Below are 24,257 nucleotides of genomic sequence, written 5' to 3' on the forward strand. Positions count from 1 at the left end.
GTACAGCTGCCGTCATTAGAAACCACAGATGAGCAACTAGAGGGCGAATGCAGCAGGGTCCGATCGAAACAGCATGGCCAGGTTTTCATAATGAATGCTTAGGCTTTCATTCAAACCTACTCTAGCTGTGCCTTGTGACGCAAATGTCACTGATCCGAGTGCCAGAAGAGTGTGGAGGTGTGTGTATGGAGATTGGACAGACCCTGACTACGTCCCTTCTCTGTGTCTATGGCCTAGGCTCCGACTGGGCTAAGCTCTCCATACCTTCTGTTCAGTCCTGGCCAATGCCAGATCTGTAGCAAACAGTGAGACCTGGATACTCAATCTGAGCCAAATGGGCAAGCACACAGTGACTCACACTTCAGTGAGAGAGAGAAGGTGGAAAAGACGCGATCCAGTGTTGACATTCAAAATCAAGATTTGTTTTTAACATTATTTGTGATCTCCTGACTTGATGACCAGATGGTTGTATAGTTCTTTATGCTGTGTGTGGCTTGAAATGCATAATGTGAGCTCAAGTGAAGCAGTTGAGAGTGGGCAGGAAGTTCAGTCATGCTGACCCCTTGGCTTATAGCATGTTAATGTAGATTTCAGTGTTTGACTGTGTGCTGTGTATTGCCGGCAGCATTTTTTTGTGTCTGTGTATGTTTGTATGCATCATACTGTACTGTATGTGTGTGTGCAGGCATTGCAATGGCCAGGCCCAGTGTGTGGGCTGAACTCAGGAAGTGGGCAGGCAGGCATGTGGCCCTCCGCCACTTGGGCCCCAGGGCTCCTATCACAGATGGCCCCCTGACATTAGCCCAGGCCTGGGGTCAGCTAAGACATCATATGGAGAGAAAGAGAGCGCGAGACTCATGACATTCTCAGCCCGAAAGGATGAAAAGACAACAGCGTGAGACTCTCGCACAAAGACACTTTACCTTTGCTTAGGTGAGGCGGCTTGCAGGGTTGATGAATTTGAGCGGAGAGACAGAGTTGAGAGAGATGCTTAAGAACAGCCAGGAAAATGGTGGGTTTATTCCATGGAATCACAGGTGAGACCACCTGTCCCTACTGGCCTGAATCAACCACATTCCTGGCAGCTTTCACGTCGGAAAATCAGTTATCTACAATCGAGATTCACATAAAAGCAATTTACAGTTCAGATCTTTCCCAGGTACTGGTTTGATAGCATTTATTCAATGACTTTTATTGCACAGACATAAATTTATCAGACAACCTTGCCTGAACCCACCTTTACGGCATGGTTTAATGGTAAAAGTTTGAAGTTGAACGTCAGATGCTTTTTTTAAAATTAGGGGTCTTTTTTATCTTTTCTTATTTCAAACAGCCTTGTCTGACAGATCATAGTTTTTATTCCCCCTTTTCTTTTTCTCACCCAGACTCCCTTTGCTCTCTGAGAGTCTGTGGCCTCCATTATTAATGTTGAAAAAAATCTGCCTTTACACACCAGGCTGGTGGACCTATAAAACATATCATCCAGCATATGAGTCACTCCAGGCTGGACGCAAGATTTTATAGGCAATCGTTTCAACAAATCCTTTTTTTGGAGGGCAAGCATATGTTGTATTTTAGTAGCTGGTATTTCAACCAGTGTTGTTTTATTATTATCATTGCAATAATATCTTAGTATTTATTAATATTTTAAAGGTACTCTGTTTAAAATTTAAATTATGAATGAGTACATCATGAATCCATCTTCCAAACTGTGTTTTTGTCTTATCCTGAATCACTACGGAAACTGGGCATAAACGAGATTCAAACCATAATTTCGCACATGAGCACCACAGCTAAATATGTGTGGAACATGTGTGTGCATGAAAACCACTTCACCAACTTTTTAATGCTGCAACACAGATTTTAAACATTAAAAATGGTAAAAGAATGATGTAAGAGGAGGATGTTGGTAATGCATCATCTGTCTTTATCTGTCAGACTTAGATATGCAAAATCCCTGTGCCCTAGGGAGACAGTGTGTGACACGTCCTATGGGAATCATACAGAGTTTTCAGAACAGAGTAGAATCAGAATAATGGAGAAAGAGAGAGGTTATTCTAATGGAACCCACCAGAATTCTCAACCACTAAAGAGAAGAGAGCAGCTGACGTTTATTCAGCCTACTGACGCTCTGACGTGCTGACACCGAGGCAAGGTGAGGGCCTCACTTATATTTTTAGCCTGTGAATGGAAGGAGCCATGAATTGAGTCAGAGGGAAGAATAGACAGAAAAGAAATGGAAGGAAGCAGGAAAAAAATCGGCAGGCAGATGGAGAGGCAGCAGCCGTGGGTTGCTGTGACTGAGATTGTGCTGCTCTATTTAAAAACCACAGGAGTTTGTTAATGCTGCCGTGGGGTACATGTTATGTGTGTGGAGATGGAGAGACAGGAGTGTGTAAGTAAGTGGGAGGACACAGGGTAGGAAATAGAAAAACTGCCGCAAGCATTACAGCCCTCATTACAGTGCGACACAGATCTGGCCACATACTGCTGTGGGCATGAGACTTATCTATAAATGTAATAGAATGACCGTTTACAGTTTAACATCCCTGTCTTTTGACCCCTGTTCTTGGTGAGCACTGAAGTGATTGATTGATTGATTGATTTTTTTGCATCAATGTTCACTTCAGCATCAACTAGATTTGTTTTCATAGCAGAATTTACAGCCATTACTCCAGTCTCCTGTGTCACATGATCATTCTAATATGCTGATTTGGTGAAAAATGTTTTCTTATTATTGTAAATGTTGAAAACTGTTGTACTGCTAAATATTTTTGTGGAAATCGTAATGGAGATTTCAAAAGAAAAGCATTTTATTTAAAATAGTAAACTGTACATGTCTTTACTGTCACTTTTGATCAGTGTCCTTAAAAAACCTTACTAACCCCAAACTTTTGAATGGTGGTATTGTTGAAGTAAACAGTAATTAATAAAATATAAAATACTCACTTCATAAAATAAAAACTATCTTATTTAAACTCACTTAAATTGTTATTTCAGAAAAAAATGACTGAAACGTTGTAACAGAGAGAGCCGATCCCAATATGCCCACTGTGCAGAGTGTGGTTCAAGTTGTTTGTCTCTCATTGCCAGTTAAGGGAGACCGCTCTGTGATACCGAGGAGAGGAGACTTCCACTTGTCCATCTGCGTACAGTCACACCAAACAAAAGCTGAGCAGGAAGCCATTCACCAATGGAATAAATTAGATCTTTATTTGGTTTCTGTCTGCATTTGCCATGATGGCTGAAGCTGACCGGGTTGGAAGTAAAAAATTTGCATCCTTGGATAAAATTAGTGTCAGTTTTTGGCTTTACTATTGGACTGTATTAATATAGCAGTTTGGTGGAGCCAGTCATTGGTTGCATCAGTCAGGATGTGGCCTTAAATAATGAAACCTCAGCTGCCATTTGTGCCATTGTTGGGTAAGTTTGATATATAGGTCAGTAAGATATATAGGTCAGATTTTTTTTTAAAGAAATTAATACTTTCAGCAAGGATGTATTAAATAGATAGAAAGTGACAATTAACACATTTATGTTACAAAAGGTTTCCATTTCAAATAAATACTTTTTTTTAGAGCTTTCTATTCGTCAAAGAATCCTGAAAAATAAATTTTTCACGGTTTCCACACAAATATTAAGCAGCATAACTGTTTTTAACATTTATAATAATAATACATTTTTCTTGAGCACTAAAGCAGCATATTAGAATAATTTCTGTAGAAAATTCTGCGTTGACATCACTGGAATAAATTACATTTTAAAATATATAAAAATAATTGATAATAATAATAATAATAATAATAAAAAAAAGATTCTTTTGCATCTAATAAGCACATTATAATTATTTCTGAAGAATCAAGACTGGAGTAATGATGCTGAAAATTCAGCTTTGCCATCACAGAAATAAATAACATTTTAAAATAGAATTTTTTATTTTAAATAAATGTAGCCTTGGTGAGCATAAAGAGGCTTCATTCAAAATTTTCTTTTTGAAAATCTTACCGTCCCCAAACTTTTGAATGGTAGTGTGTATATCTTTAAATGGTCTAGACTTGATTCGGTCTGCATGTTCACAAATAAAAATGCCCTATAGTGTTCCATGTCCATTATAGGTTTTGCAGTGTATATGCAGAAACTCTGTTGGTGTTAAACAACACCAGCGGATGCCTGTGGGGATATCCCGTCATCAGGTAGACATAAACACACCGAGAGATCCTCAAACACTCAGACTCCAGCATATGCAGGGCACACATGTCTGGCCCATGGAGAGGGAGGAATGTGTAAAACCTTGTAACGCACCTCTGATTTTCCACTCCTGCTGCGTACACATCCCATTATCAGTTTTATAAGAACGTTGGAAATTCCTCCGTTGAGGTGGTACAGATGCGCTGGGCGGCACGACCGCTACATTCCTGACTGGGGGGCCTCTTTCCAGGACAACTTAGGGTGGCCCCTTCATAGCTCGTTTAATAGTGGTATAAAAATCTGGTATGCTCCTTTTCCCCACTTCTCCAGTCATCAGCATGCAAAGCAACACCACATAATATGCATGCGTGTATGTTTTTGTGCGTGCAATATACTGTGACCTCATGAGCTGGCAGGTCAGGCAGTCATTCGCTCAGCGTTTGTTGATCCAAAAGTAATTAAATACCAGTTAAGTGTTTTTAGCGACGGAAAATTGAAAAGGAAATGTTGATAGATTTCTAATGTTTCATGGAATAGGACTGGTTGTATAATATGCAGGGTGGACAAAGGAGTTCTAAGCCAGACTTCAATTTGAATGTTATTTCATTCTTGTTAGTGCTTGAAATGGGTGGATTTATGGTTGTCAGAACATATTTTGACAAGAATGAGACCAGAAAATCACATCCTAGATGCAATACAGACAGCACGATGCATAATGTTATGTAGGAATACCTGTTCTTACCTTCTAGAAGTCATATGTCTGTATTAGCTGTGCTAGATATATAAATAAAGTTCACATACAGTGCAGTGGATATTGAATCGGGCTTATTCAGCAAATAAATGATCGTGCCTGGAATTCTAATTTACACTGTAACAATGGTATCTGGGATTTATTTTATTAAACACTTGTTTTGTTGGAATGTGTGACGTCTACAACTACGTGTGAGATTCTTGAACAGATTTGACGTAGTCGCATTTCACTACTCCACAATAGAGGGTACATGAACGGCTAATCGGGGTTAAAATGGGATCAGCCTTGTTTTGCTTGAAGTGTTACAATCCATTTTTGGTATTATTTGGGTGTTCTGTTCTAAATTTACCTCAGAACTACTTTTAGATTATGGCAACACGTGTTAATCAGGTGCAGCTGTGACGTGGCAGGTTTAGTTCATTTTCGCAAAGCATCATAGATTACGTAGTATTTGGGTGTCCTTTCTATATTAATCTAAACCTGCATCTCAAGCAGGTGCTGCACTGACGTGGAAGTTTTAGCTGTTTACAGTTTTCGGAAATGTGATAGATTACATTATTTAAATGTTCCATTCTATATTTACCTCAGAACTATTGTTAGACGACTTAAGCAGTTTTTGGTTCCTGGGTCGCAAATATTACAGACTACTTGCTGACAACAGTTTAGTGAAACTGTGAACCCAAAAGAGATGCTAGACAGACTTTGACTAGTGGCATTACGTTCAGTGATACATATCCCATGGAATACTGTTTATTGGCTGATATTAGATGTATATTTAATTTATTAGTATGGATCGACATTGAATATTGAATTGTGCATGTTTGTCAACTTTTTACATTTAGATTACCTTTACCATCATCTACCTCTCACTTAAAGTTAATCTTAAAAAAAAAAACTCTAATAATTTAATATCACTGTAATCTTTAGCAAATCTCGAAATTAATATACTCTTTGTATTGTACTGTAAATTTTAATGTTGTGATGCCTAAATGACTTGTAGCATTTCAAATTATGGATTTTAATTGTTTAATTTTTAATTTATTTAGAGTCAAAATTAAGTCAAACTCATCATTTGTCGAACTTACAGACCTAGATAATATGACTGTAGCTCGGCTTCATCCAGCAACATACATGTTAATTGGATGACGTTTGGTCTCAACGTTGATAAAGACTAACTCGATTATAACTGCACATGTAAGTGTATTCCGTGGGGCAAGAAGACCTCAGCTGTGAGACAGCGTATCCGTTTTTGTTTCATTTAAAAAAAATAAAAAATAAAAAACGTGATTTGCATATGCGGTTTGTTTATGTGTTTATTTACTTCTCTTACCCCTAGTCTGATGTGTCTCCAGGGATAAATGTAAATACACGTGTGCAAACAAGCTCTCCTGGGCTGCGTACACACCCTTAAGAGACGTACACAAACAGCATACGTACACACTTAAACATTCAAGAGGCCTCATGTGTGTGTTCCTGCTCGAGGCCAGATGATGAGGACTTGTTTGCGATGGGGGCCAGCAGTGACCTCAGACGCTTAACAGAGAAGCTAGTGTACCCCTCCGCCCCTCTGACAAACACACACACACACACACTCGCACAGCACAGTTTGTATACCCCTCCGCCCCAGCGAGACAGCGCAGCATCTGTTATGCAAGTCACATACACACATTGCCAGAGTTCATAGCGAGGTTCTCAACAGAGTTAGGCAGTGGACCTCAGTGACACCTCGTCCCCTCCATCTGTGAGGAGCTCTGCATTGTCAGAGACACAAAAGAGGGCATCCTGGGTTTTACGTAACAGACTCACATCTCGGGATTTTGGAGGCTAATTCCTCTTTTCGTCTTTCTTTTGCACTGAATTGTATTTGCTCCACAGTTACCTCAGATCTCTGAGGACGAAAGTGCTTCATTGTCTGGATCTGATCCTTTAAGACAAGGCTTTCCCCTTGAGAGCCAACTTATGACATCAACTGAACTTTCCTCTCATCCACAGTTACACTTTCCTGCACGCAGAGAACTGAAAAAAGGGTTTTGTGTCTGTCAGGTGATGTGAATGTTCAGGATGTTTGAGAGTGGCAGACGTGTTTTTAAGACCGAAATCAGAGGGGAAATTGCCTGTTGAAATAGCAATGGCCAGTCAGACTGGAGCACTTGATTTGTGTCTAGACATGGATGTTGTTTTCACTTTGACAGGTGCTGATAGACAATACTTTGCTTTTAGAATGACTCACACACTCAATGTTGTTTTGAAAGTTATTAAAAAAAATGTTTAAAAGTAAATTTAATCATATGAGGCACATAGGCATGTTGTGATATTTAGGGATTGAAAATTGTTGAAAAAGGGCAAAAAGTAATTACATTTTACCTGAGTTGTGAATTAGTTTGTAGTCTGAATTATTCATTTCTATCTATCTATCTATCTATCTATCTATCTATCTATCTATCTATCTATCTATCTATCTATCTATCTATCTATCTATCTATCTATCTATCTATCTATCTATCTATCTATCTATCTATCTATCTATCTATCTATCTATCTATCTGTGACTCAGCTGAATGCGGCCATGGTACAAACATGATACGAAACAAGCTGAGTGGGAAACATGGGCACATGGAAAGGCTCAGCTGCATGTCAATGGAACTGGAAAAACAATTATCTTAATTTCGTATTGAGGGGATTCGTCCCAGTGCTAGGAGAGGCTGAGAAATTGTGAATGAGCGGTTCCATCCCCACTCTGCTGCCTTTGTAATGTAGTTGTGTCTTTTAGAAATGGAAATTCATGGTCAGATTACACTATGGACCTGTCTCTGGAAATGAACATGCCCAGGGAGAGGACTTGTCACGTTATGACAGATGTGGAAAACGGAAGAGCGCTGCTTGATTTTTCCACTTTCCAAGAACCTCGGAATTTTTTTTTTTTTGAAGAGTCTCACAACAAGGGAAAGAAAAAAACAATAATGCCATCAAAAAGTGCTTCACGCTTGTTTGCACAAATATGTGTGTTAGCGTGCTAGTGCTTATCTTTTCCATGGGTAATATTTGGTATGGGGAAATCTGGCCTGTTTCTGGCCTCTATTTCTTTTTCCTCCAGTGGTACCCAGAGTTTCCAAGCCTGGAACTGTTAATAAGTGTTTGTTCTCTGCTCAAGTGTGTGTGGCAGACCCCAATTCCATGGCCGGAAAACCTTGGGCCTGCCCCTCTACTCTGAGCAAACTTAAAAACAAAAAGAGTAAAACAATTCTTTACCATTCTTCACCTCACTTCCTTTGTCTCCTCACTCAAAGAGAGATAGAGATTTGCATGTGGGCGGATGTGTACGTGTGTGTGAGCGAGTCAGTCAGTCGCCCTGCACTGTTGTGGTGTTGTAGCTACAGTCTTGTGGGAGTTGAGTTCACACCTTTACATTACCACATCCTCCAACGTCACTGACACAGTTCCGGCCTCAACAGTAGTAGTCGCTGTGTGGATCTGAGCGTTGCAACCTGGGATGCCACCCAAGATTGATTGTAATTTTAGTGCTAAAATCTTCTCCGTTACCATGAAACCTTCAGTATCATCTTGAACATCAATGCATAACTGGACAGAAAGTATTATTAAATGCATCAAAATCACAGGTCACACTTGTTCATTCTATTAATATAATATCTCCTGTTTCTCTCTGATTTTAGCAGCTCCTCAGAGGTCCAAAGCCACTTGAGAAATGTTGGAAAAATCTGTCCCCACTGAGCACACACTTGAGGCCCTTTCAGGGATAGAGACAGGCAGATTTAGATAAGAAGACAGAATTAATATATTGTTATCTGACTCTTCTTATATCTCGCAATCTGACTTTTTTTCTTATTTAAATTTTATCTCATAATTGCCTGTTTTATTTTTTACTCTGAGGTGAAAATAGGCTTCCATAGATACCCATTTTTGAGGCATTGAAAACATTGTTGCAGCCGCTCTGTCAAAAGATGTTGAATAATAATTATTTTAGCCACCTCTTGCATGCTGAAAAGGACTGGATGGAATGGTTGCAATTATAGCTGTACAATTAAAATAATTTTCCGGCGACAGTCTGTATAAATTTATTCCATTTACAGGAATAAACAACCAAAAAAGAGTGAAAATTCATCTTGCATTGGCCAGTCGATGTGTTAAAGGCACAAAGCCAGGGGTAAAGAGCAGCCGTGTACAGGAAATGGAGATGCTGTTATTTGACTGAAGATGCCATAATTATGATGCCACAGTGGCTTCCTCTCCTTCCTCACCCAGCTGTGACAGTTCCACCCTCAGCACTTGAGCCAGACACCAAAGACGCTTTGTCTCTCTGTCAGATTCCTGGAAGTAAAGGCTTTAATCGCATTACACAAATAGGCCCAATTTGTGAAAAAGGCCTTACTCTGATAAAGATCTTAGCATCAAGAAATGTTTGCGGTTGGTGTCGGTAGAGCGAGACTCTGATGGTGTTCCTTTGGTGGGAAATGGAAATACGCCGATTCCTGGGAAAGTTGGCACCTGAACGACGTGATGAGGTGTGACTCTGGCTCTGTTATTGTGTGTGTGGGACACAAGCTACTTTACAAGCTCTTCCCACAAGCACAGCATAAAGACAGGGTCCTGTTTTTGGAAACACAACCATGTCCTTAGGACTCAAGTTGCTTAAAAAGCTCTCCCTCCCTCTCTGTTTCCACTGGATTATGTGGCCTTGACTGCCGGGCTTGACTGTAGTGGGCCACTTCAGTCCTGCACTTCAATATTAATGCATCAGGAGGCTTGCGGAGGGGGCTGTTATTATCTCCCGTGCATGTCTGTCTCCAGCAGAGTGACAGTTAAAGGGACAGGCGCCACAGAGCAAACAGGCTCATTTTCTCTATGATGTGGGCCAGCCAGCAGAGCCCAGAGAAACACTGTGGGGTGACTGATTGATTTTCTTGGCCCCCAGGATTGTCCCCCGTGGCCTGTATTCACTCTTAATTATAGGAGTGGTTGGAGGGCAGGCCACTCTCTTTCCAGTTATAATATTATTCTATCGGGTCTTAGGGGAGAGCCGCAAAATGTCAAACTTTCTCAGCTCCGTTAATGGCTTTGTGATGCACTCTGATCATGGGTAAAATCCTCCTGTGTAGTTGGAAATGGAGCACGGTCGAGGTTGAATCAGCATATTGCACTGTCTGCTTCACTTTTGCTGTGTGTGAGTGACTCGTTTATGTGTTAACCACCATAGGCTCTTCTCAGGAAACTCTTGACGAAGGGCTTTCAGTAGCGGCACAGCCTCCTTGACGCTGGTGTTGGTTTAAAAACAGCTCAATGCAGACACAGCAGAGTGGATATAAAAGGCCAAAGAATGGTATGACCACGGCACTGTTATCCCTGCAGTGGTGAATCAGCACTTCACCCCGTCGAAACAGCTTTCCTCTGTGTTTGTGGTATAGCAATGCTAGATCCACTTTTCAGAAAGACAACAGGAAGTTTAATATACTCTTTGTGTTCCCTAAAGTGCTGTTAAGTAGGCCCACAACTCTTTCTTACTTTTAACAGCTGTGATACTCCTTTTCCTGGAAGTGTCTCTTGCTAAAAGTGTGATCATGAGTGATGAGTGCCAGAAGAACTCTTGCATTAGTTCCTGGACTAGGAACTAGTGTCACCTTTGACCTATTTGTGTCACTGAGGTTTGTTCATTGGGAATGTCATTGGGGTTATGGAAAAGTCTTATGAGCAACTCCCCTTGAGTGTGAAACTCATTGACTTCCTGTTAGACTATCTATCTATCTATCTATCTATCTATCTATCTATCTATCTATCTATCTATCTATCTATCTATCTATCTATCTATCTATCTATCTATCTATCTATCTATCTATCTATCTATCTATCTATCTCATTTTATTTAAGATAAAAGGGGAAAAATTATGAATGAAACGTACTTAAAAACAGCCGTTTCTATATTGATGTAGAGTTTGACTAATGAATAGTTTGTGACCAATGATAAATGAACCTAGGCTAACTGAGGTTGAGGTTTAGTTTTAATCTGCTATTTAATCATTTTAATTCTACTTCCTTACATTCAAAGTTGACTTGCAATCCTGCATACTGTTTGCTGCCTAATTCAAATTCAATTTAAATTTACAAATTCAATTTAAATTTAAAATGCATTCAAAATTCAATTCTGAATTGTGCATAAACCTTTGTGTTTAATTATTATTCTTTTTTACACATACTGAGACACTGATTTCACTCTTGTTGCTTTTTTCTTTTTCTAGATATATTCTGGATATAGTTAGGTTAAAATAGAAGTTCAAAACCTGTTCTGTCAGTGACTGATTCTTTTTAGAAATACAGAAAGTTGTTCTTTGGAGACACAAAACAAATTTCTCATGGAAACTCGTCTATAAACCTGTATTGAAATGTTTCTGGACACCCTCATTGACTGTGAGTTCATGCTGATGTATAGAAGGAAATATTATATACTCATTCTTCACTGAGTTGTGTATTGCAGGTTTCAGGAAATTTCATCATAAATCAAGACCGAAAGTCAGAGTTAGGTTTGCGGGGATGGAAGGAGTGGCGGTGTGTTACGAGACTGCTGCACAGGAAGTGCTGTTTACCCCCCTAGGAGAAAGCAATGGGTTATTGGTTAGAGGATACTGGTGAAAGCAGCTTGTTTGTCACTACAGGTCTATCAAAGACCATTACAGGAAGACCCTCTTCCTGCTGCAATACCTAATATCCAAAAAGAAAATGCCCTGCATCACCTCAAATAATTTAGCAAGGGATTGTGCAGCATTTATTCTCCCATTACTCTCTAGCCAGCCATCTTGAATGATGTATTTTCAGTGAAAACAAAAAAATGAAATTTTTTTTTTATTTTGACTGGTGCCAATGCTGATTGGGTGTTAATAGCCATTGCTGCCTCAAGTCTCCTGACACCTCAACCTTGAGTTGGTATGTTTATATATGGTGGGCTTCTATAAAAAAAGAAGTGCATGACTCTCGCAGGGTAATGGCACTGTGCGGTTGTGCTGCCCAAGCCCATCAATTACACAGCCGTAAAGCTCTCATTTCAGCCCAAATAGCTGCCATTGCTGTGTCAAAGTCCCCACCAAACTGCCCTCCCCCTCAGCTGAAGTAAATTGGTGAAAAGGCATGTTAGAGAGAAAATGAGTGGAAACTGGACAGACGGGGCCTGGATGTACATGTATTTTACAGACTGACTCAGACACCAGCTCAGCGCCAGCTTCTTGACTTGTATAACAGTGCGGAGATTGGAACAGATAGAGAGAGCTTGACTCACGGTGCTATCATGGAGAATCTGCTCTTGTTTTTCTTTAGTAGAGAAAGGAGAGAGAAGAACAGAGGGACAAGTGGGCGGACTTGCCTTATACAGAAAAAGGCAGTTGAACCCAGTGACCTTGGTGTGGTCCTCGAGGAGAGGTTCTTCTTCGGCCCTCGGCCAGTGTGGATCCCAGGATGGGGTGTTCTACTAGTGGGCTCCTCTAGCTGTTCTCTCACTGTGCTAGTTATGGTTCAGTGTTACCATCACACCCAATGTAATGTGCAGCTTGTGCGATATGTCACACTCTCCCCGTTTCAATCTCAGGGGAGGATTCTCTTGGCAGCGGATGGACTCGCGTTGACGCTGGCACGGCTCCTTCGACACGGCCCCCCTCTTATCCAAAAAGAGTGTGCTGCTTGTGAAAAGGGTAACAGGGATGGTAACCGGTCCACTCATCCCCCAATGACGTAAATGTCACTTCCCCCTTTCAGTCTGGGCCTTAGAGTCAGATGAACTGCGAAGGGAAGGGTTGGAGAAGATGACACTGATTAGCTCGCTCTGAGGGCGACTGTTGTGGCATGTGCAGGATGGCCGTGGCACTCTGTGATTTAATGCCCATTAAACACTATGTGGCACCAATTTGTTGCAGCCCAAATCCTGTCTCCCAATGCGCTGATTACAGAGCAAAAGCCCAGCTCTTCTACACCTGCTGGACTGAGGAGTTGCTCATTGTGTATTTTTGGTCATGTGGCTCCACTGACTCTTTAGATAAACAAGCAATGAAGAGACAGCACTCCCTCTGGAACTTTGCCTAATCAACATTGTGTGATCAGGGCTTTATAGCTCGTCTAAATTGCAGCAAACCATGAAACTTAAATATTTTTGTTTCAGCAGTTTTGTTTGACTAGGAAACCTTTTCGAGGTATTTGCCTCACGATGTTTCAAAATAGTCGTGAGCAATGAATCAGTTTCTCGCCTTTTAAGACTGGACAACTTGTAAATCATTGAATACCTAACATAATTTTCCACAGGGGCATCTGGCTGGTTCTGTTATATGTGACTTTTATTATCTTGAAATTCTTGCAAGGCATTTAAATTGTTCTTGACATTGGAGTTGTGATATAGTGGTTTCTGTACACAGTTTCTTATATAATATTATATAAAATAAAAATGATCTTTTGTTTAATTGATACTGTTCTGGGTTCACCAAACATACACCATGACACACGTGAAAATAACTCTTCTGTCAGAGTACAGATGTTTGGATGGCCAACCCACTGACCAGAAGTGAACCTTTCCTTAGTCTGCTGTAAATATCAGACATATTAGTTAAAAGCACAGAGAGCCATTCATGCCACTTTTATTTCAGATCTTGATTTTAGCCCATCGTTGGGACTAATTCGAGTACAAGTCAGCCTGTGCCGTCAGGAAATCCACTTAGCCCGATTTCCCGGCTCTTGTGAGGGGTAACATGACACTGGACCCCGGCTGTCAGGGGAACACTCACCGCCCAACAATAAAACAAGTGACTCTGATGTCATGACCGCAACTATGCGCCGAATTCCTCACTGATGCACTCATCTATCAGAGGTGCTCTTTCCATTAGAACGCCCTGTCATGAAGAGACATGGGAAGCAAAGGGTGGAAGGAACCAGAGGGAAAGATCGAAAGGGGGTTCGGTGGGGGATTGTGTGCAGCTGGGGCTGGAGGAGAACAACAAAGCCTACTGATTTGTTTGTTTGCGCTGGGAGACATGTGATGGTTTAACGGGATCCTTTCCTTTTTTCTGCCTTCTTTTTTAAGACTAAGCCAAAGGAGGGAGCTGTCACCTTTGTTGCTTGTGTCATTTGTCATATGTACTTTCCAGTTTCCTTCCATAAATTTTTAAGTCGGCCCATTAAATATAAGGTAATTGCATTGTCTCTATATGGTGCCTGGAGCTACAAGTCCTATTAAAGAGAGACAAAGGCAGTGAGTGTTAAAAGTATTTAATAAAAAGTATGGAATTAATTATGGAGTAGGAGGAGGAGAGCGCAAGATGAGGAGAACTTGCAATGCTGCGAGGGTCACGGGTGGCATTTTAACGTTAGCACCATTTGCTCATGAGCTGTTAATGCTGTGCATATCGATGATTTGACTGCTGTCGGGCCGATCTATTCTTGGTAGCAACCGTTCCTCCTCACCCTATTATTTGTCCCCAGCTGGGCTTCATTAAACCGACTTCCTCAAGTAAAAAGAGTCTCGGTTTTAGAAAGGATGGCGTCATGGTTTGTCAGACATCCTAGAGAACGCAATATGATACACAGGCAGAGGGAAAGAGATTTAAAAGAGAATGAATACAAGAGGAAATGAAAGAGAGTGGTGAGTGCAGTGGAGGTGTCAGGCTGAGGCAGGTGCACCTGACAGAGTGCTCATTGGTTCCCATGGTTGCAGGGCTGGTACGATGAGTGGCGAGTCAGAATGATGACAGCTCCACTAGCCCCAGGGCCCTTTCTCCTCCGTGATACATTTAGCTTCTTAATGCCACCTCAAATGATCTTGCTAACTTTCCTGTATTACTCTGCATGAATTTTTTAGCACCCTGAATAATGTTGTGGAAGTGAGGCAACAGGAAGGCTCGTCACCCTGACAAATTTTATTTAAAGGATGTGGTCACTAACAACATTAGTGCCGGGTCAATGTAAATAAGGCTAAATGCACTAAGCTACATTCAGCTGCTTGGTTTTTGAGCAGGATATGCTCGATAAACTGCCTGTATAAATCGGTATCTGAAATTCTGTGACTCATGTACTGCAGACCTCTTGAAAGAAGTACATAAATAAAAGACAAATCTGGCATTGTGCCTGTACATCTTAGCATGCAACACACATTAAAAATAAAACTAGAATATTTAAATAGAGAACTGTTTAAATGTTTTGATATTACATAAGATGCAACTGAACAAGTAGGACTTCCTCCTGGTTTACCAGGAGTTTGTGTTCTCTCACTGAAGTAAATGAAATGGATTAGGGTAGAAAAAGCTTCATAATAATATATATTTCCTGTGTCAGTTCTGTAATCCTATTCACTTTAAGACAAAGAGCCAGAAAATGGTGTGAGGATGTTGTGAAGGGGGTTGGAAACTCATTTATGGCATGACATTATATGGCGCTTTTTCCTCTGAAATCGTTTTGCAGAAATTACTCAGACCATTGAAACAGAAAATATGCATTCACTTGTCACTCTTTACATTTTAATTCACATGCTGTGGAGTAGCACAGAGCATAGTGTATGAGAGCTTTGACAAAATGTGCCACATGTCCTCAAGTACTTTCAAATGATAATTTCCAGGGAAAAAAGTGGAGGCATATAATTACAGGCAGTTATTTATACCCTGTACATCTCCAATTCATCGCCTGTTCATTTAGCTAAAAGCCCTATGTTGGATCTCTATTTTGGATGCTTTTTTTAAGCACTCATCATTGCCCCATCACAGCACATCTCCGTGGCAAGAATCATTTCTTCTTGCGAGTTCACCCACAACAGGTCGTTGTGGGTGAGCTCCTTGGTAAAGTGTTTTGAGCAAGTATTCAAAAGCATCATAAGCCTACATACTGTAGATCGTAGAAACCATTGGCACCAGTGGTCTCTAAGATCTATGGATAACATTGCTTTTGGGAAGAGCAGACCAGAAATTCGAGCTACTAGCTCAAATCCCTTTACCAAGGAGCTCCTTCACAATTTTGAAGGAATTGTCATTCCTACAATTTGGATAATTTATAGAGTTTAGTTCTTAGAGTTTGTTGAGTGTTTGACAATTTGAGTTATAAAAGAATGACAATAAAAACATATTTTAAATTGTGTTCATCCAGCACAGTTCAGTAAATGCATCAGTTCCTGCTCTTATTAATATACTTTGGGGCCTGCTGTGGGTTTAAGGGCACCAAAGTCCTAGAAAGCTATTTCATTCACCAACATATACTTCACTTTATGCATACTCTTTAAGGTTGATTATTTGTACCTTTTAAGAAACATATTTTGTTATGAAGACATACTAAACCTTCCTTATACTGGCATCAAAAGATTTTGAAAGTCTGAGGTCTTGATTTGGTGTGCTGTGCGACATATGTGAGTCCTAGAGAAAAGGTTTTTTTTTCTGTGTTTTTGCGGGTGAGAGGAAGTGATGCCTGTGTTTACCCTGGGTGAGCTCCACTGCAGATTGTGATGCAACCTCACAGAAATGTCTTGTTTTTCTGGGTTAGCTGAGCTTGTCTTAGTGCAGCAGAGCAGCATAATGGTGTTTGTAATATCTCCAGCCCTGGGGCACATTTTAGATTGCGGTGCTGAAGAGCACAGCTTGGCTGCATTCACTCCAAGACAGGGAGCATAAAAACACGGTGAAGCATGCTTCTCTAGATGGGTTTTTGGAGAGCAGGCCTCAAAAGCACTACAAAGGCCAAGCAAATTGTTTAACTAAAAAATAAAACTATAAGGCCTTTGTCAGGGAGGCTTTTTCTGTTATCTTTTTTCTCATCATAGAATAAAGGATGTGCAATGTATGCTAATTTTATATATATATGTATATGTGTGACTGTGTGTATGTGTATATATATGTGTGTGTGTGTGTGTGTGTCAGTATTTATGCTATAAATTACAGCAACTTCTTTCTCAATCATAGACTGCTGGCCAAGGTTCAGTCTTGTCCAGGCACAATGGGGCCCTATGGTTGTCTTTGGGTTCTTTGCTATTTTATTATCTTTAAGGCCTTAATGTTTGTGTAGTTAAAGGCAACACATTTCTTTCTTCTGACATTTTTCTATTTATGACAAGGAATTTTTATTCTGTCAGATTACCAATCAATATAATTATGCCTAGTGTTTGATTATGGTTTGTAAAACTGTTCTTGGACTTTTGCCATTTCATAAATCTTCAAAAATTGTTCAGAGTAATGTGCAAGATACACTGTACCACCATTCAGATTTCAAAGGAAATGCTAAACATTTTGAATTTGTATCGCCATGTCTAATAATACTTTGCCTATATTATCCCACAGACAAGCTCTTTGTTCCAATATGGTTTGTGCATAAACACATCAGAGGATTCATATTAATAGAGCAGGATTGCTCCAAGGGGAGTGGAAATATTGTTCTAGCAGATGCTCAGTTCCAGTATATTTATTCAATATGAAGAGCCTTCAGCTACTCTGATAGTGTCTATATGGTCTCATATCACACATTATCATTAAACTTGTTTCGTTTCATTGTCTCTACAGTGGTCTGCATAATCTCAGCACCCTGGCCAGGGGATCTTACTTGTCACCCCACTGCCCAGCCTTCGACTGCCTAACCGAACTACCATAGAGGAAGCAGCGCGAGGCCTTTACCCTGAGAAACAAGCAGATCCCAAACTTACAGAGAACCTTTGGGTGAGTTTACAATGTCACACCACACAAGAGCAAAGACAGCAGGATGCAGAATATCTGGGAGCCCATGAAGGACCCAGGTGTTTAATATGGAAAAAGTGGAAAAGCGAGGTTAGGGAGACACATGTTCTGTGGGCTGTACATCTGGTGGGACCGTGTGCTGAGGTTGCATGCCTCACAGATGCAGTAGGAAGATAAAAGTGCATCGCTGATGATATCTGATTTACCACAGCTAATAAAACTCTTGATTAGCATCTAAGTGGAATCATATAGATGCATTCATATTTAAGAGTGCCTTTATTAAGTTTAAAGATCAAAGGTTATTTTGGTATCAATTCCAGTTTTAGTCCTCTAAATGTAATGTCTAATGTCCATTTTTGATGGATAGTGTAGGCTAGAATACGCTACATGACTTTTAAATTCTGAACAGATTTTAAAACACTTGCGGACTTGGTAAATGGTAACAGAGAAAAACTAAACATTATACACTTAGCGACTGAGGATTTACACACTACGAGACTTTCCAATGATTTTAAGCACAACAAACTCACTCAGAATCATACACCTCATTACTAGTGTTCTAAAATCGCTCAAAAGTGTTCTAAAATCGCTCAAAATAAAAACGTGTTTGATATCCTCCAACTGAATAGAACCAGTCTGAAGCTAAAAGAAATCAGAGTCTGTGCCCATCATACACTACGCCCTTTTCTGTTAAGTCTGTCAACTCTGATTGGCCAAAACCTACAGATTGGCTCTACCTACAGTTTGGGCAACTATCATCAACGAGTCCAGACTGTAAAATTCTAGGAATAAGTCGTGCAGTGTATTCCAGCCTTAAGTCCCCTACAACAGAACAAAGATCAGACCGTTGAATCTTTTCCACAGTTCTATGATGTGTTTGTGGACACCAGAAATGCTGGTGCTTCAAAGCCTGAGCCGCAAACAGTGACAATTTATTTTCAGTGGTGCTCAGAGTAGTGGCAGCCAGACGTCCCAATCGTGCATGCTCGCCCACCAGTTATTAAGCTTTTAACCTCGGACAGTGAATCGAGTCATTTATTTGTTTTACTCCAAGAGGCCAGGGCACACTTGTGGCAGATGTTTCAACTCTTCCACTCGGGATCACAACCTCCAGATGCTCTCTCTCTTGTTTTGCACCTTCTCTTTATAGAATTTTGGCAGTGGATATACTTATGAGGTATACTGTTCCACTTGCTTTGGCTTAGTCCTGTGCAGCACCTTCTTTTTTGATGTACTTGTGTCCAGTAAGCTGTGGGGAGACCTTCATGTGGCTGAAGGGTCAACATGTGTTAGTTTACATGATCCAAGCTATGTCCAAACCCTTTTAAAGGTAGAGCCAAGCTAAGACCTCCTTTGGAGGCAGTCATTTCCCTTTGGGTTTTGTGATTTTAAATGTCAACAACTGGCCACAGCTTTTACATTTATACATGCTTCAGTCTACTTTCTAATGTAGGTAAGAGGAAGTGAAAAAAAACAAGGATACATTTCAATGTAGCATAATGTTGTAAGTGGGGAACCAGTAAGAAAGACAATTAATCAGTGCCTACACAGCTGTTTCCTGACATTTCTGCAAAATGTTGTGGAAAATTTAATGAAGGCTAGCTTGTAATAGTTTCAAGCTTACCCGGTGGAAAATATGACAGTCTTTCCATAGACAATTAAGACCAACATAAAGCCCTGTTTTTTCACTTTTTTTAGTCCGTCTTTCCTTCCATCGGGCAGTGTTCTGTGTTGAAGCCAAGGCTAAATGGAAACATGTACATTAAAACAGATACAGCTGTGGAGTCTGAAAAACCCTTAGGATTGTTGGCGCTTTGCTAAGCAATCTAAGCAATGGCACCTACAGGAAGATTTAGTTTCAAATCCCCCCCCCACCCCCCGGCGGCCATGTTTTTAAACACCGCCTCCAGGAATGTGTCATAAATCCATCTAATGACCAATACATGGTGCTGATGATCTTTTCTCCATTTACTTCCATGACGTTTTCCTGCATTGCACCAGTCCACAAATATGCAGCTCTTGTTTTGGGACCTGGTTATTCATAGTGAATGTTTTCATCTGTGTTTACAATTATTGAGCTATCCTGTAATTAGGTTGCTTTGTATTAGACTGCTGGTGTGCCTCAGAGTCCTGGGTCAGACCTCTATGCCAGACCGGGGTACATTTTTCCTTCCAGGTCCCCACTTTCTCTACTGGCCAGTCTGGTCACTAATATGATTGGTAACAGTATCTCGTGCTGGGGGATAGTGCTTGGGCTTTCAGAGTGGCACTTAAATTAGACATGACCTCATGTTGAAAGGGATTAATTCTTTCCTTAATAGCTGTTGTGTTTTCTATCAGCAAGCACTGCCTTTTGACCCGACACCCACAGCAGCACTTCGATTGTGGTATTGTCCCAATATAGACCTCTTTGGTGACAGAGAAAGAAGATAGAAAGAACCGCTGCTTCACTGTGATAGGTTTATTCGGGGCTTCCCATCAGATCCATTCAAATGGTTGTTGGCTTGTATCAAATAGATATCAGTAGCTTTTTCAATTTCAGGACATACATGGTGGACATAATAACTGGGCACTTTCTTAACTGCTGTTACGTGTTCATCAAGATAAATCGCAACATTTCCTAAACTGAGACAGTGCTAATGTCTTATTTAATGACTGATGTCAAGGCCCAGTCAAATTTTAGCGCATAGCAATTTGTTGAGAGAGCAGCCGTCTGGACAGATGATGTTATTTAAATAATCACCATTGATATGATTATAATGACAAGCTAATGGATAATGTGTCCTTTCCGCTGCCGTATCTCAAAACTAATCAGAGCCAGTGAGCGTTTTCTCCCTCTTCTTTATGCCGTGATATTGTCCTTATGAAAGAATTGCCCATCATTTCCATGAATGTGAGTCTGTTGATGCTTGATTTTTCCGGTACATTCACTCTCTCACTCTCGCTGAGTCGCTGGCATCACAGCTGCTAGATAATTACACATTCGACCAAATGTCTTGAAGGGTTGTATGCACCTCGTTTCCGGCTGCGCACGGATCACAGCAGCTCTGCCATCCCTCTCGGCCCACACAGGCAAAGAATTGGATGGGCTGAGTTGTGTAACTGAAGCCCCTTTCATAACGCAATTCATCAACACCATAACCCTGCATGGTATTCATGCCTTCTCCACCCACACAGGAACAGTCACCCACTCTCCTCACCCCGTCTCGAGATGGCTGTAGATGCTTCCCACGCATGCTTTCTCTCTCCAGTGCACACATAAATGTTCAGGCTCTCCTGTAAATAGTTTTAAAAATACTTCCCCTGTGCTTTAATGGCTTTTTCCTCTGCTCCATATAGCTTTCAAAGACTATGAAAGGTTTATCTGTCTGAATTTAATATTGTTATCATGTTAATTAGGGGTGTCGCTATATACCGGTATTGGCATTAACCGTAATATTTAGAACGAATAGTACACATATGATTATATGACATATAAACAATCCACCACCAGTATCGACATCCCAACGTACAGTAGGTGGCGGTATTGCAACTTAGCGCTGGTTGCCACTTGTCGTAAAACACAAGCAGACAGCGCGTAGCTGCTACTACTACTGTGTAAAAGCATGTAGTCGGATATGACAGGATATGCAACGCTATACTCGCACTCCAAGAAAGTTAGAATTCCACTGATGCCAGTGTGGAATTTTTTTGGGACTCCTCAAAAATGACCTGTTAATCACCCCAGTCAGCAGGACTTGCTGATCAACAAAGGGGGTAATACTACCAACCTGTTCACCCACCTCCGCTATCTTGCAGATTTAGCCACTGTACATAAAGTTTCAATTATTTTGCTAGTCCTGAAATGCGAAATGTTGCATTAACCTGTTAACTGCTGATGCCTTTCTGTGTTTTTATTAAATTTACATCCCTCAGGGCTTTTAGTCCAAAAGTGTGCTGATTTGGATAAAAACGTATGGCTTATTCATGGCTTTACTTAAAATATCTTTCGAGAGCAGTATTTTTTTTAATCTATTTTTACCCAAAACAGGCAATATGAGCAATATGGTTAAATAATGTTTAACCATAATAATTAAAATATGATTAAACTCTCACATGTAAGGTCTGTTTCATTCATAATCGACGCCGGATGGCATAATCGTGCAATAAATCCACAAGTGAGACTCATAACAGTAATAAAACTTCCAGGAAAACCCTAATATGGACAAAGACACTTAGATATAGCACGCTGTAGCTGAATAAAATGCACACTGATTAAACATGAATTAACACACCATTGCGACATCTATGTTCTTCAAGCCATCTCAGGTGTTTGCATACGGATAATGTACATTTATAATGTCATCAAAAATGTAATACATTTTTTTTTTTTGACCCATTCTGTGATAAAATGCCACATCAGTTCACAGAAGGAAGTTATTTCAAACTAGTTGCCATTAAGTGTAATTGTTGCTTTTGTATGCTACGGTGTGAAAAACACACACAAAACAAACAAAGTAAAGATTATTTTTTTTTAATGTTTTCTATATTTTCTATATCGATATCACAATATATCATTATCGAATTATTTTGGCCATGATAATCATGTAGTGAAAAATCTGATATTGCATGTACGGCTGTATTTTTATAAACTCCTATCGATACTCCTATTTCCTACTTTCAGAAGGCTTTGAAGGCATTGTAGCTATTGTTGAGTAGCGAGTTATGGAAGTCCTGTGCCCTTGGAATGTGATTGTGATATTGCCGATGTGTAGAACTCCCCTATGCTGACCATCTGGACATGATTTTAGCAGGCCTGTGTCTCTGCACTGGCCTCTCACCCGGCTGCATGTGGAGTTGGATGAGTCGCCTGCCCAAGATTCAACTTTGGAGTCTTAATGAGGAGTCAGTATGACACTCCAGGGGGCTGACTCACACACATTTGGGTGATACATCCTCTGGTCCTGCTAACACAGACCAAAATCACACCGTAAAAGTTGCTGGATTAGCAAAAGGTGAATCTTGCGGGGAGCTGAGATAAACTGCAAAGACGAAAGTTCTGTGCGAGTGAAGGAAAAGGTAATGTGAGGATAGCATTAGTGGGCCATAATTCAGGATTGTCAAAGAAATTTCCTTTATTTGAGCAAATGGACGGTGGATTTATTCAGTTATAGGAAGTTAAATGAAAGAACAGCAATTGAGATCCTTCCAGCATGCAGTCGAGGTTGCTTGAATAATTGCTTTGAATAGACATGTGCCAGTTCCTTTAAAACAGAAGACTTTATTGTGGTGTCCATACTTCAATCTATTTTCAGACTCATTCTCATCTGCTCTGTGCCACATGATAAAGCTCAGTTGGAGTAGTAAAAGTTGCCTCCATCACTAATGAGTTGGGATAGCTGGAACAAGAGCCATGGAAAATCAACTCAGCAACCTCTCCTCCTCTGCAAGAGTAGTGGTATTCGTGCACACTTGAAATTCCCTTATGGCAGTAAAGTTCCTCTTGAGACAACCAAGCAAGGTGTAAGCAAAATTTAGATGCACGACAACAAGATAAATACAAATAAGGTGCAAAACAAAGTTTAAGGGATTGACCACCATTTCTTTAGCAGTAGGAATTTGTCACTATAACCTCTATAACCACTGAATTGAAACAATTAGCAGCTTGTTGAATTATTCAGTGTCTGTCCTACAAGGAACAAAAATTGTCCCACTTTGGACTCGAAATGAGATCTGGCTTGTGTACCTCCCCAGCATCATGGCTGTGATGTCATGGGGGAGTAGACAAAAGGTGGAACCCAATCTCTGGAACATACCGCTCAGTGTCCAGGTGCACCTCAGTGAACTACATGATCTAGTAACACTGTCTGCCTCCAAAGAGTCCATTAGCTTAAGTATGTAAACTACAGTCACATACATATTTCCTAATTCTTTGAGTCATTTGAACTACTGAATTTTCAGATCTTTGTACTTAAACCAACATATCACACCATAAGGGTTTTGGACTGCAAAACCATCCCTTTAAAAGTTGGGAGCGGTAAATGGACAAGCTTGACTGAATTACTCTAGTTATTTATTGCTATAACCCTGTAACTTTGGCAGGAGCTAAACAGCCAGGCAGCTGATAATCACAATCCCTATTAAAGAGTATGACTCAGAATATTTTAAGAACCTACCTTGCCGAAATACCTTTTTTTATTTATTTTTGAGGTCTGCTTCTATTTTATTCTTTATATAGTTGTCCATTTATATATTTATTTGTTTCCTGATGGTGTCCTGTGGTGAACTTCTGTGAGATTAAGCATTTCCACTGCATAATGGCTTTAAATTCAATGGCACTTAAAAAAGACAGGGAGTCTCCCTTCAGCTGAAAAGGATATCCAAATGGCTTAGAATGTGACATAATGCCTCTCCAAATCCTTTTAGGACTGCTGCACCATGCAGCACTCCTTGACAAACAGACTTTGAGAAGACTGATGATAATCCTCTCACTGGAATCTGACAGCAGAACTGTAAAATGCATAATCCTTGCATTAGATTAGGTGGTGTATTTTTATTCATGAGCAAGTGTCCTCATAAAAGTTTTTATGTTCTTTATTATACCGGTATTGTGTATCCAGTGTGGAGGTCTTGCTGTGGCCCCAGGCTACAAACCT

The 24,257-nt window shown here is 40.4% G+C and overlaps 1 protein-coding gene across 3 annotated transcripts in view; it reads left to right on the forward strand.

Annotated features, from left to right (window-relative positions):
* Positions 1-24,257, forward strand: part of hivep2a (HIVEP zinc finger 2a) — a 72,502-nt gene that overhangs the window by 34,896 nt on the left and 13,349 nt on the right. For all 3 annotated transcript variants that reach the window (XM_082148136.1, XM_082148135.1, XM_082148137.1), the window contains one exon: positions 17,452-17,604. The gene's annotated coding sequence lies outside the window, so the exon portion shown is untranslated. The remainder of the gene's footprint in view (positions 1-17,451; positions 17,605-24,257) is intronic.

The sequence above is a fragment of the Leuciscus leuciscus genome (genome assembly GCF_965113295.1).
Source record: "Leuciscus leuciscus genome assembly, chromosome: 19".
Taxonomy (NCBI): domain Eukaryota; kingdom Metazoa; phylum Chordata; class Actinopteri; order Cypriniformes; family Leuciscidae; genus Leuciscus; species Leuciscus leuciscus.